This window comes from Ziziphus jujuba, chromosome 5 (genome assembly GCF_031755915.1).
Source record: "Ziziphus jujuba cultivar Dongzao chromosome 5, ASM3175591v1".
Lineage (NCBI taxonomy): Eukaryota > Viridiplantae > Streptophyta > Magnoliopsida > Rosales > Rhamnaceae > Ziziphus > Ziziphus jujuba.
In genome coordinates, this window is record NC_083383.1 from 4428160 (window position 1) to 4441704 (window position 13545).

Genomic DNA, 13545 nt, shown 5'->3' on the forward strand with positions numbered 1-13545 from the left:
AGGTCAATTTACACCATTTACTATTTTTTTTTCCATTCTTCAAACTAAAAGAAAAAAAAATGGAATTGAAACATTTAAATTTAAATGTACACTAAAAAAAATTGAAAAGAGGATATCAAAAATAAAAATTTCTACATAATGAAAGTATAGGTATGTTGAACTAAAGATGAAGTAAAAAAAAAAAAAATTAAGTAAAAAAACTCCTAAAGGAGCAATACAAAACTTCTTACTAGAACAAGAAATTGATTATTGCTCCTTTATGTTCAATAACTTAGTATACACTAATTCCAAAGTCTTATCCGTTTGTAGATGGAACTTTGACCGCAGCTAGATCTAGAGGGAACTTATGAGCATTACGTTCATGCATAACTTCCATACCCAAGTTAGCATGGTTGATAATATTAGCCCAGATATTAATTACACGACCTTGACTATCAACTATAGATTGGTTGAAATTGAAACCATTTAAGTTAAAAGCCATAGTGCTAATACCTAAAGCAATGAACCAAATACCTACTATAGGCCAAGCAGCTAGGAAGAAGTGTAAGGAATGAGAGTTGTTGAAACTAGCATATTGGAAGATCAATCGTCCAAAATAACCGTGAGCAGCTACGATATTGTAGGTTTCTTCCTCTTGACTGAATTTCTAACCTTCGTTAGCAGATTCATTTTTTGTGGTTTCCTGGATCAAACTAGAAGTTACCAAGGAACCATGCATAGTACTGAATAGGGAGCTGTCGAATACACCAGCTATGCCTAACATGTGAAATGTGTGGATAAGGATGTTATGCTCAGCTTGGAATACAATCATGAAGTTGAAAGTACCAGAGATTCCTAGAGGCATACCATCAGAAACGCTTCCTTTACCAATTGGATAGATCAAGAAAACAACAATAGCAGCTGCAATAGGAGTTGAATGTGCAACAGCAATCTAAGGGCGCATACCCAGACGGAAACTAAGTTCCCACTGATGAGCCATATAACAAGCTACACCAAGTAAAAAGTGTAGAACTATTAGTTCATAAGGACCACCATTGTATAACCATTCATTAACGGAAGCCACTTCCCATATCGGGTAAAAATGCAAGGCTATCGCTGCAGAAGTTGGAATAATGGCACCAAAAATAATATTGTTTCCATAAAGTAAAGATCCAAAAACAGGTTCACAAATACCATCAATATCAACCGAAGGGGCATTAATGAAAGTGATAATGAATACAGAAGTTACAGTAAATAAGGCAGGGATCATCAGACCATCCAATGTAAAGATGGTTTTCAGTGCTAGTTATCCAATTATAGAAGCGACCCCGTAGGCTTTCACTTTCACGTCTCTCTCAAATTGTAGTCATGGTAAAATCTTGGTTTATTTAATTATTAATCATCAGGGACTCCGAAGCACATGAATTTTCTATAAATAGATAATCGAGGGCTTGTTACTCAACATTATAACATGACTTATATACCTATGTCAACCAATACTCAACATCCATAGATATATCAAGGTTTTTATCTATCTAGATTCATCCTTTTTTTTTTTAATAAACTGAATAAATAAATCGAATAAAAATAAATAAGTTACAAAATTTGGATTAAAATTAGATACATATGATTTCGATAGAATAATTAGAATAAGTTGCTTGGGACTCGAACCCAGAACTAATCGGATGGAGTAGACAATTTACTTCGTAGAATTAGAAAATAAAAAATAGGTAAAAATCTCTCCCAAACCATGCTTGCATTTTTCATTACACATAGCTTTCCCTATGTATACATCTAAAATCCAGCTCCTTCCCTAGACAAGCCTCTAAGAAAGTTGAATACTCAGTTGATCAACCCTACTCTTACTACATGATCATTTCATAATAGATGACTAAATAAATTTTTTGTTATCTCTTCAGCATTTAAGGATAACTTCCATTTCCATGGTCGAACAACTAATCATTCATGATTGACTAGATCATTGATGCAAACAATATCCAAATACCAAAAATTTGCCCTCTATATAACCTTCGAAAAGTCGAATAAGTTCTTTGAAAAATCAAAGAAAGAACCCCTTCTTCCTGTGTAAAGAACTCTTCCAATAATTCTGAACCTAATCTTTTCAAAAAAAACCCATATAGTACTTTTGTGTTTACGAGCCAAATTTTAAGATAAGAAAGTCGAAGTATACATTTTATTCGATACAAACTCTTTATTTTTTTTTTTTAAGGATCCGCTGAAATAATGAGAAAGATGTATGCATATATAGGTATATCGGTCAAGAATCTCAAAATCTGACGAATAGACCCAGGTCGACTTACTAACAGGATGTCCTAATGCGTTACATTTCATTTTAGCCAATGATCCAATCATTGGGCTAATTGGAACTAATGTGTCAAGCTTCTTTATAGCATTATCCATTATAAATGAATTTTCTAGCATTTGACTCCATACCATTGAAAGATTTAGTCGCACACTTAAAAGATAGCCTAAAAAGACAGAAGAATGGTTGGCTAATTGGTTTATATGAATCTTTCCTGGTTGAGCCCACACATAAAAATGACATTGCCATAAAAGGACAAGAAAATATTTCCATTTATTCATTAGAAGAGGCGTATCTTTTGAAACCAAAATTGATTTTCCTTGATATCTAACATAACTCGTCAAAGGCTCCATGAAGAACCATAAGACCATCAGAAAATCATTAGAAAAGACTTCTTGTACAGGATGTTTTATTTTTCCATGGAAATATATTCCCTCAAAAAATACCCCAGAAGATGTTAATCCTAAATGAGAAGATCGGTTACAGAGAAAAAGTAAGATGGATTCGTATTCAAAAACATGAGAATTATATAGGAACAAGAAAAATCTTGAATTACTTTTCAAAAAAAAAGAAATAGATTTTTTTGGAGTAATAAAACTATTCCAATTATAATACTCGTGAAGAAAAATTGTAATAAATGCAAAGAAGGGGCATCTTTCACCCAATAGCGAAGGGTTTGAATCAAGATTTCCAGATGAATGGGGTAGGGTATTCGTACATCTTATACATAATTTAAATGTGGGAATTTGTCCTCTAAAAATGGAAATATTGAATGAATTGATCGTAAATTATAATATTTTATGATTTCTAGCCTCGAAGATACTAATCATAGGAATTGTGTTGCTGAGATCTATCTAGTTCGAAATTTCCTTGAAAGTAAGGACCACATTATAGCATCCTAAGAGAAATCCATATTTGTGTTAAACCATCAATGATTAAAAACTAGATAGCTAAAAAATCCAATTTATTTTTTTAGTGAACTAGTGGATAAAGACCAGTATAAGGTAAGGTTGTTGTTTTTTCATACTGATTTCTAAAATTGGAATCAAAAAATTGTTACCGAAAGGAATTATAGATATTTTGTGTTAAATATTTAACATTTAGGGATCATAAATGAATCCAATTATATCTGCGTGTTATTTGAACACGATTCAATTTGTGAAAAAGATATGATTTAGAGAAGAATTATTAAGAATACTAATAAAAATTTTCCAATCCAATATTACACTTTTATTATTATACTCTTAAACAGAAAGGTGTTTTATTTTAAAAGGCAATCTTTTTTCTGATATGTAGCATTATATATATTATAATGCTATAATGGGTTGGGCATGCTCTGGGACGGAAGGATTCGAACCTCTGAATAGCAGGATCAAAACCCATTGCCTTACCACTTGGCCATGCCCCATTTTTATTCGACGTTAATAAATACTAATATTGGTATTGGTTGTTCGTCAACTCCAGTATAAATATCTATAAAATACATAGATTGTTGCTAGAATTTTAATATGTGTCGATACATAATTAAATTGAATTTATTGATCATTACATAGAATTCAATTAAGATATTGTATGAATGTATGATTTATTCTATTCTCTTTTGATTTGAGAATTGAAGGATTTTTGATTGGGGGAGTTCAAATCAAAGAAGGTTTTTGGGGTTTATCATATTTAGTTTTATCAATAACTCAACTTGTTAATAACTCAATCAAAATAATACAATTATCTTCAATAACAAAAATAACAAAATATTTGTTGTGCTTAGTATATTTAGTTTGATCTGGATCTATCTTAATTCTGTCATTTATTCAAACGGTTTTTTCATCGCCAAAGTACCAGAGGCTTACGCTTTTTTTAATCCAATCGTAGATGTTATGCCAGTAATACCTATGCTATTTTTTCTCTTAGCTTTTGCTTGGCAAGCTGCTGTAAGTTTTCGATGAGATTTTTAATAACGTCCTAGCCAAATTCATGATTGATTTGAAAAAAAAAATTTCTAACATAACGCTTGCTAAAATTATATATGTTTTACAGTATGAACTCTCGATTCCAATATTGAAATAAATTTGGATCAACCCATTTCCTTATTATGACCTTTTTGCCATTGGAAGGCCTGTTGGAGTACTCACAATGTCAAATTGTGGGTATGAAGTAAAATTTTTGGTAGTGAAAAACTCCACTTATCCACTTATATTATAAATATTACAAATGCATTTTCTGAAATTTCATTTTCTATTTCTAAAAAAAACTTTATTTATTGGTGTCAAAACACAAAATAAAAAGAGTAGGGTATGCGGTCTAAAATAAAATAGCGAATCTATTCTATATTTTCCTAAAAAAGAATTTTGGAGATTATGTAATGCTTACTCTCATACTATTTGTTTACACAGTAGTAATATTCTTTGTTTTGCTCTTTATCTTCAGCTTTCTATCTAACGACCCAGGGCATAATGCTAGGCAAGAAGAATAAAAAAAAAAAAAAAAAAGGAAATAAGGTTTTTCTTCCTTGATTTTAAAACGTTCTTAGCTTAGTAGGATTTTATCTATTCCACACTGAACTCGCGAGAAATTTGAAGGAAAAGAAAAAGATATCGATGAAAACAGAAAGAGAGGGATTCAAACCCTTGGTACGAAAAACTTGTATAACAGATTACCAATCTGATGCTTTCGTCCACTCATCCATCTCTCCCCCATTTGAAAGGAGGTAATTACTATGTTATATCACAAAAATAAGGCTTGACAAAAGCCCTTCTTCTTTTTTTTTCTTTTTTTCTTTTAGTGTTTTTTATACTTTTTATTATTTTATTATATAACATATATATATACAATAGTTTATATAATAGATACGGAATGATAATGATATAGAATCAAATTCCATTTAGACCATTTACATAAAATAAAAGCATTTATATTATATAATTAGATTATATAAAATGTATATAAAACGTATACATATATGTTATATATAATTCTATAATCATATAACATATATGTATAAAGATATAACATATATGTACGAAGAAAAGACTTGAAAGAGATATCAATAATCCAATCTCCACAATCTACAATAGTCCAACATATAAATCCAATGTAAATGAAATAAATATAAAAAATCCACTATAAATCAAACATAAAAATGGAATCTATATTTGTTAATATTTTTAACATAGATTTTTTAGATTTTTTGAATAGATTTATATAATTAATATATGTTTAATAGATATACTATGTATTTTATATTATATATAAATAGAAAAAATAATATATAAATAGAAAAATGAAAAAAATAGAAATAATGAGAAAAATAATATTTATTATTAATAATAAATAAGAAAACCTCTTTGAGTTCGTCCGAAAGGGTACTTTATTTACACAACTTGGCTTGGTCAGTACCTAGATGGACCGGGCCTCTTTTGTTTTGTTCAATTGCAAAAGGATAAAATGACTTATTTAATTTGAAAATATTTAATTTTAAAAAAAAAAAGCTTGTTATTGAAACAACAAAAGTCATAAAAGGGCTATTTTGATATAGAATCAAATGATATAAAATCAAAGTGAGATTTTTTATCTTTTTCATTTTTATTTTTTTTTCTTCGCTAATATCTTACTGAAATAAAAAATAAGTAAAAATTGTATATAATAAAAAACGGAACTATGGATTTGTGCACAATGCATTTTTTTTTTATCCTATCTTTTGATTATGCCCAAGTTTCTTGTTCGACAAAAAGTCCATTTATATACAATAATCAGATTGGAGCGGGTATAGTTTAGTCGTAAAAGTGCGATTCGTTCTATTAACCCCCGAATAGTTAAGGGGTCTTTCGGTTTGATTAATATTCCATTCTGAGCAAAAACTTTATTTCTTAAAAGGATCAAATCTTTTACCTTTCAATGAAAAATTCGAGGAAGAATATACATTGTCATGATTCATATCCAATAGTCAATTAGTAATTGAAAAATTGGATTATGAAATTACTAAACATATATATATATATATTTTAATTGGATCAATCAATATTTCCAATTGAATGAGGATCCATGGATCAAAATGAATATAATTAAAAAATGAATACAATTAATGTAATGCATAGTTGAATACGCAATTCCCAGAATTCTTTCACATATTCATTTCGTTCGAATAATATATGTGAAAAGAAAATAAATATAAAAAAAATTGAAATGCAAAGTGTCCATTGTCTAATGGATATGACAAAGGTCTTCTAAACCTTTGGTATAGGTTCAAATCCTATTAGATGCAATTTATTTCCATATATTTTTAGATTTCCATGTCAAGAAAGATCTGTTGAATAATTTGAAAAAGAGGCGCTCTTATACACTCAGTACTTGCAGTATAAGTATAATCTAGTTTATATATTATTTCCATATATTTAATATATATTATATATTTAATGTATGTTAATATGTGTATATAATTATTATGTATTTAATATTAATATTATATTTAATATAGAAATGTAATATATTATTATTTCTATATTATTATAGAAAATAATTATTACAAAAAACAAAAACTTTTATATTTTATAATTTTTTATATTTTATTTTAAAATAATTTAATATTTTAAAATAATCTAAAAAATTTTATAATTGTTAATTATATAATAGAAAAAGTATATAATTTAATTATTATTATTAAATTTAGTATTAAATTTTAAAATTATTATTAAATTAAGATTTAATTAATACTAAATTAAGATTAATAAAAATTAAAAGTGATCAATTTCTTTTCTTTATACTTGTTCTTGAAGTAGAAAACGTTCCAGCTATTCCTGAATAGCTTCTTTCAAAAGGGCTTCTACTTCCTCGATAAATGTCTTGGTAGAAGCTATGATTTCTCGGAACTGAGGTTTATTTGTTTTTAAATACGTAACTTGACAAGAAATTTCCTTACTTACCCAATTTCTAATGAATCAAGATAACTATTGGTTCTAGTATAAATAGTCATTATTTGTTCTTCCACCACGAGAGGGGCTGATTGAGATTGTTCGAGCAACTCACGTAATCATTGACCTCTTGCCAATTGATTCTGAATAGCTTTATCGAGATCAGAAGCGAATTGTGCAAAGGCTTCTAATTCTGTAAATGGCACCAAAAATACCCACATTAATAGCAGGTCTGATTCCGGCATTAAATAGATCGGCGAATAAGAATATTTATCCATCTATAATGGAAACTACATTAGTAAGAATATAAGTCGAAACATCCCCCGATTGAGTCTCAACTATTGGTAAAGTAGTCATACTTCCTTCACCTAAATGAGAACTTGATTTAGCGGCTCTTTCCAAAAGACATGAATGCAAAGAAAAAAATCTCTCAGATAAGCTTCTCGACCAGGCGATCTGCATAATAAAAGAGACATTTGACGATAAGCCTGTGCTTGTTTTGAGAGATCGTTATAAATAATTGAAGTGCATTGTTCACGGTTCATAAAATATTCAGCCAGAGCAGCTCCTGCATAAGGAGCGAGGTATTGTAATGTAACCAAAGAATTGGCCATTTCAGCTACCACAATAGTGTAATCCATTGCTCCCCTTTCCTATAAAGTAGTCACCACCTGAGCCACAGAAGATGCTTTTTGACCAATAGCTACATAAATGCATATTACAATTTGCCCTTGTTGATTGAGAATCATATCTGTGGCTACTGTTGTTTTATCGGTTTGTCTGTCCCCAATAATTAATTCTCGCTAACCACGTCCTATAGGAATCAACGAATCAATAGCAACAAGTCCTGTTTGAAGAGGCTCATACCGAATGTCTTGAAATAATACCCGAGGCGGGAGATTCAATTAAATGGGATTCAGAAGCTGAAATTTCACCTCAACCATCAGCAGATTTAGCCAGAGCATATATAACACGGCCCAAAAAAGCCTCATTTACCAGGATCTGAGCAATTCTTCCTGTTGCTTTTATAGAACTTCCCTCTTGTATCATTAAATCGTCACCCATTAATACAACATCGACATTATTTGATTCCAAATTTAGAGCAATGCCTATCGTACCTTCTTCAAATTCTACTAATTCCCTCGCCATTACTTCATCAAGACCATAAATATGAGCAATATCATCGCCTACTTGGAGTACACTACCATCATTTAAAATCTTTACTTCTCTAGTATATTGCTCAAGACGTTCACAAATAATGTTACTAATTTCATCTGCTTGAATAGTTACCATGAGTATTTCTTAATTCTTTATTTTTGTTTGAAAGAAAAATAATGTCTGCAGTAGAAAGACTAGCCCTTTATTTCTTTCATTATTCCAAACATGCCAGTATTAGTATTGATTGTACATAAATGTAACTCGGTGTTCAAGTAGCTATTCAGAGTTCCTAGAGCTTATTTAAGGCTTGTTGGAAAACCCATTGTCAAACTTGATTAATAGTTTTTTGTTGTTCAAAATGAATGGTTTCATTTTTGTGATTTTCTAATTGTTCCAAGGTTTTAATTTTTCTCGTTCTATTTCAGAGTATTCATTCGCTTGAAACTGCTTCGCTTCCATTTTTACTTTCTGCAAGTGGGATCGGGCTTTTTCCAGCCGTTCCATAGCCCCACCGCGTAGTTCTTTCTGAATTTTGAATAGTCTTCAAGATCCGCTGTTTTCGATTATATAATAAATCACTTAATGAAACTAGATTATCTTTCTATTCATTTCAAAACTTCCATGATCCCTTCCCTAAAACAATCATCAATCTTTCGATTCATTTGGCTCTCATGCCCAATTACTTATGTATTGGGGAAGCTCCCTAGCTTTTTATCATGTAATGAGCCTATCCTCTTTTCTCTATTCGTATTTGTGAAAGTATAGAAACTGATCACTAATCCAAGAACATAATATTCGAAGGACTCTTCTTACCAAACAAATAATTGTCAGCAAAATTGTTTTTTTTTTTTCAAATCCATAGAATTCTTTTTACTTTATACACAGGTCATTAATTCAACATTGGATAAAAAAGATAACAAAGGGGGGGGGGGTGAAATATCCATTTTTCTAATTTTTAAAAATCGAATACCAATAACGGGTTCAAATAACATTTTTTTTTATCGACATGAGTGTTTTATATCGAAAAGAAATTCTGACTTGTTGAAACCATTTATGCATTAACATATTCTGTATTAACATAGTAGTAGAAAGAGTGCCACACTGCATCTGGACTTCAAATGATTTAGCTTTAACCCTGTTAACAATCCCACATTATTGGTTGATAGAGAATAAAAGTAGATTTACCAATGAATCATGAAATGCTATGGTTCGTAAATATGATTTCTTAATTTATTCAAAAGTAATTCGCGGAATCGTGCACCTTTTTGAGTTATAACGAAAAAAAGTGCAATTGGTTGGATCCAACCTATTCTTGAAATAAACAACTCGCAAACACTCCCTTTCTAAAAAAAATCAATACACGAAAGACTACACTTAGATTTATTGGATTTGTTGCTAAAATATCGGTATTAAACCCGAAACTCCTGACGAATGGCCAATAACCCAAGGAAAGGAAAGAATCGGTTACATTTTTCATATGATCTCCTCTTTCTTATTCTTAAAGATAGACTAATTATCTATATTTTTTTTTATTCTATTATTTTTCTAAATTAAATAGGAATAGGATAAAATTCAAAATATATGTATACATTGATTTATAGATGTAAATGGATTTTTTTTTTCAATTGGAAATTTCCACTAAATGGAAATTTCCAATAAGAATGATACTTATTAGAATTAGGTACTAGGTCTTATGTCAGTTGCGAAATAAAATTTACTGTTTGTTGCAATACTTCCTAAAAAAAGTTCCATTAGACTAAGAGAAGAAAGCGAGTTAATTGGCTAATTTAATTCCTCATCCTCAAACCAGTCCTTCCAGGGGGTTGTTGTCACAATGAATATGAAATTGTAGGAGTGAAATCTTAATATAATTTGAAAAAGCAAAAGCAACAAATCCAAGGAAATAAAAAAGAAAAACAAAAATATTTTTAGGATTAAACAAAGGAATTCTCAAATAAAAGTGCTAATGCCACAACCAGTCCATAAATTGTCAAAGCTTCCATAAAAGCCATACAAGCAATAAAGTACCTTGTATTTTTCCCTCCGCTTCTGGTTGTGATACGAACCTAGGACAACCTGCTCCTAAACCCGTATTATATTAGCTTGGATCTAATTATGTTCAAGTTCTAATGGTCACCTTGACCCCTAACCAACCTGTGATTAGAAACCTTGGTATATAAGGAAGACGCCACAATAGGTGATGGATATCCTATTGATAAGTCAAAACTAAAACACTCACTCTCTAATGGTGTTTTAGGTATTCAAAAGAACTAAAAGAATTCAATCTCACAAATAATTTTCTGTATAAAATTCAAGCTTCATTCTTATTGAAAAATAAGCCTTTAAATAGGCTACAAAGCCACGAAATAAAACCCTAAAAACAAAGGGAAAACCGGCCATACAAAGTAGTTTCCTATGGTGGCCGAAATTCTCACTCCTTTCCTAATCTAATTTGCATTAATTAATTCCTTTATTTTGAATTAGGAATTAATTAATTTACAATGAAAATAATAAAATAATAACTTTCCTAAACTTATTGATCCAGAAAATAAATAAATAAAAACTAAAAAATAATGAAAATTTCCTAAAACAAAAAGTAGAATCAAATTAGGAAACTAAGATACTAGCTTTTTAGCTAAGTTGATTTTGATCAATCTTTGACCAATTTGAACTCCAAATCAGCTTCAATATGCTTTGTAGGATGCCAAATAAGCTTAATATGAAGTCCCACACGTTGCCCATGCTTGGAAGAGGAAGAAAAAGCCAACTCAATAAAATACAGTAAAGCCAGCATAAAATACAGTAAAAAACAGGCCAAATTTGAAGCTGTCCGTACAACCCCTTTTTGAATGCCTTTGAAGATGCCTTGACTTGATTGCATATCCTCTTAGACATATGTATTGAATCCATAAAGATTTGGAACCATTTCATGCTGCTCGGTGTCCATATTTGCACCAAAATCGCTACCCAGGTCTATATCGGCTTCCACCACTTATATGCCCAAAACAGGTCTTGAATTTTCGGGTATGGACAAGTGTTCTTGATAATGAATTACCCCCTTGATAAAAGTAGAAAATTTTTCCCTAAACATTTTAGCTTGAGCCCTAGTGATTGGCCCGGTCTTCATCCATGTCGAGTCAACACCCAGCGGGTTGTTGGTTGTGCGGGCTCGGGCGGAATCACATCAGGTTGTCTGGCGATCCCCTCCACAGCTTGGCCTACAACAGTACCTTGCCCAAATCCAGATCGAATAAAGGGGTATTTCCATCAGTTTTCCTTGGTATCATGTTCATATCATATTATTAAATGATCCTGGTTGTTTGCTTACTGTCCTTATAATGCATACAGCTTTGGTTGCTGGTTGGGCCAGTTCGATGGCTCTATACGAATTAACGGTTTTTGATCCTTCTAACCCTGTTCTTGATCCAATGTGCTATGGTTCAACAACTACCCCGATTGAATTATTTGGTCCCACTCGTTATCAATGGGATCAAGAATACTTTCAACAAGAAATATATCGACGAGTTGGTGCTAGGCTAGCTGAAAATCAAAGTTTATCTGAAGCTTGGTTTAAAATTCATGAAAAATTAGCTTTTTATGATTACATCACCAATAATCCAGCAAAGGAGGAATTATTCAGAGAGGGCCCAATGGACAATGGGGATGGAATTGCTGTTGGGTGGTTAGGACACCCTATTTTTAGGGCTAAAGAGGGTCGTGAACTTTTTGTACGTCGTATGCCTACTTTTTTTGAAACATTTCCGGTTGTTTTGGTAGATGAAGATGGAATTGTTAGAGCCAATGTTCCTTTTAGAAGGGCAGAATCCAAATACAGTGTCAAACAAGTAGGTGTAACTGTTGAGTTCTACAGCGGCAAACTTAATGGAGTCAGTTATAGTGATCTTGCTACTGTGAAAAAATATCCTAGACCTGCTCAATTGGGTGAAATTTTTGAATTAGATCGTGTTACCTTGAAATCTGACAGTGTTTTTCGTAGAAGTCGAATGGTTGGTTTACTTTTGGAGATGCTTCGTTTGCTTTGCTCTTTTCTTTGGACATATTTGGCATGTTGCTAGAACCTTGTTAAGAGATGTTTTTGCTGGTATTGACCCCGATTTGGATGCTTACGTAGAATTTTGAGCATTCTAAAAACTTGGAGATCCAATTACAAGAAGACAAGTAATCTGATGGAATATTGTTTTATTATTTTTCGTTTTTAGTTTTGTGAGTAGGGTATCAAATAAATCTTGATTTGAATCGCTACCTTTTCTTTGACTTTTGCTCTTTCTTTATCTGGGAGACAATCCCAAATAAATAGGTATGGAAGCTATAATTGTATGTAAACCACGATCAAATCTATGGAAGCATTGGTTTATACATTCCTTTTAGTCTAAACTTTAGGAGTAATTTTTTTCGCTATCTTTTTTCGAGAACCGCCTAAAGTTCTAACTAAAAAAGTGAAATCTCAATTGAAAGTAATGAGCCTCCCAATATTGAAAGGCTCATTACTTCAACTCCAAATACCTGGATTCGTTATAATCCCTCCTGTGATACTCCAACCGCCCCATGAATTGGTTATTCTTAAACGAGTCATGAAGGGTATAACAAACATCCCTTGTCTCCACATTGGATAAAGAACAGGGTTAGAGGGATCAAAAATCGCTAATTCATATAGAGCCATCAAACCAGCCTAACCAGTAACTAGAGCGGTATGCATTATATGGATAGCAAGCAAATGACCGGGATCATTCAATACGATGGTATGAACACGATACCAAGGCAAACCCATGGAAATACCCCTCTATCAATGAAAAATAGACACTATGTAACTTTATTGCACTAGAAAAAAAAAAAAAAACTATACTATAGACCTTCCCTTTTGAGTGGATTATCTCGAGGAAAGGATTAATATTTGTTCTATTCTTTCAGTAATACTGGAAGAATTTTGTTTGTAGCAACAAAAAGAAGCAGATCTATTCTACACCCAATAAGTACCAATACGCAATGGTAAGAGGTTGATACCTTTTATATGAGTGACTACATTTATATTTCTTTTTTTCATCATTCAAAGGACCTATTTGAAAGAAGTTTCCTTTAGTATTCCTGTCTTCCTTTTTTATAAACTTATTCAATCTATGGATAAAATAGGATAAAGAACAACATTATTAAGACAATAAATAC

General features: G+C 31.2%; 3 pseudogenes; 1 reads left to right on the forward strand and 2 right to left on the reverse strand.

Annotated features, from left to right (window-relative positions):
* Nucleotides 1-295: 295 nt before the first annotated feature.
* LOC125419575 (photosystem II protein D1-like) lies at nt 296-1361 on the reverse strand (annotated as a pseudogene).
* A 5725-nt stretch (nt 1362-7086) lies between these two features.
* LOC125419958 (ATP synthase subunit alpha, chloroplastic-like) lies at nt 7087-8499 on the reverse strand (annotated as a pseudogene).
* A 3203-nt stretch (nt 8500-11702) lies between these two features.
* LOC125419979 (photosystem II CP47 reaction center protein-like) lies at nt 11703-12584 on the forward strand (annotated as a pseudogene).
* Nucleotides 12585-13545: the final 961 nt, after the last annotated feature.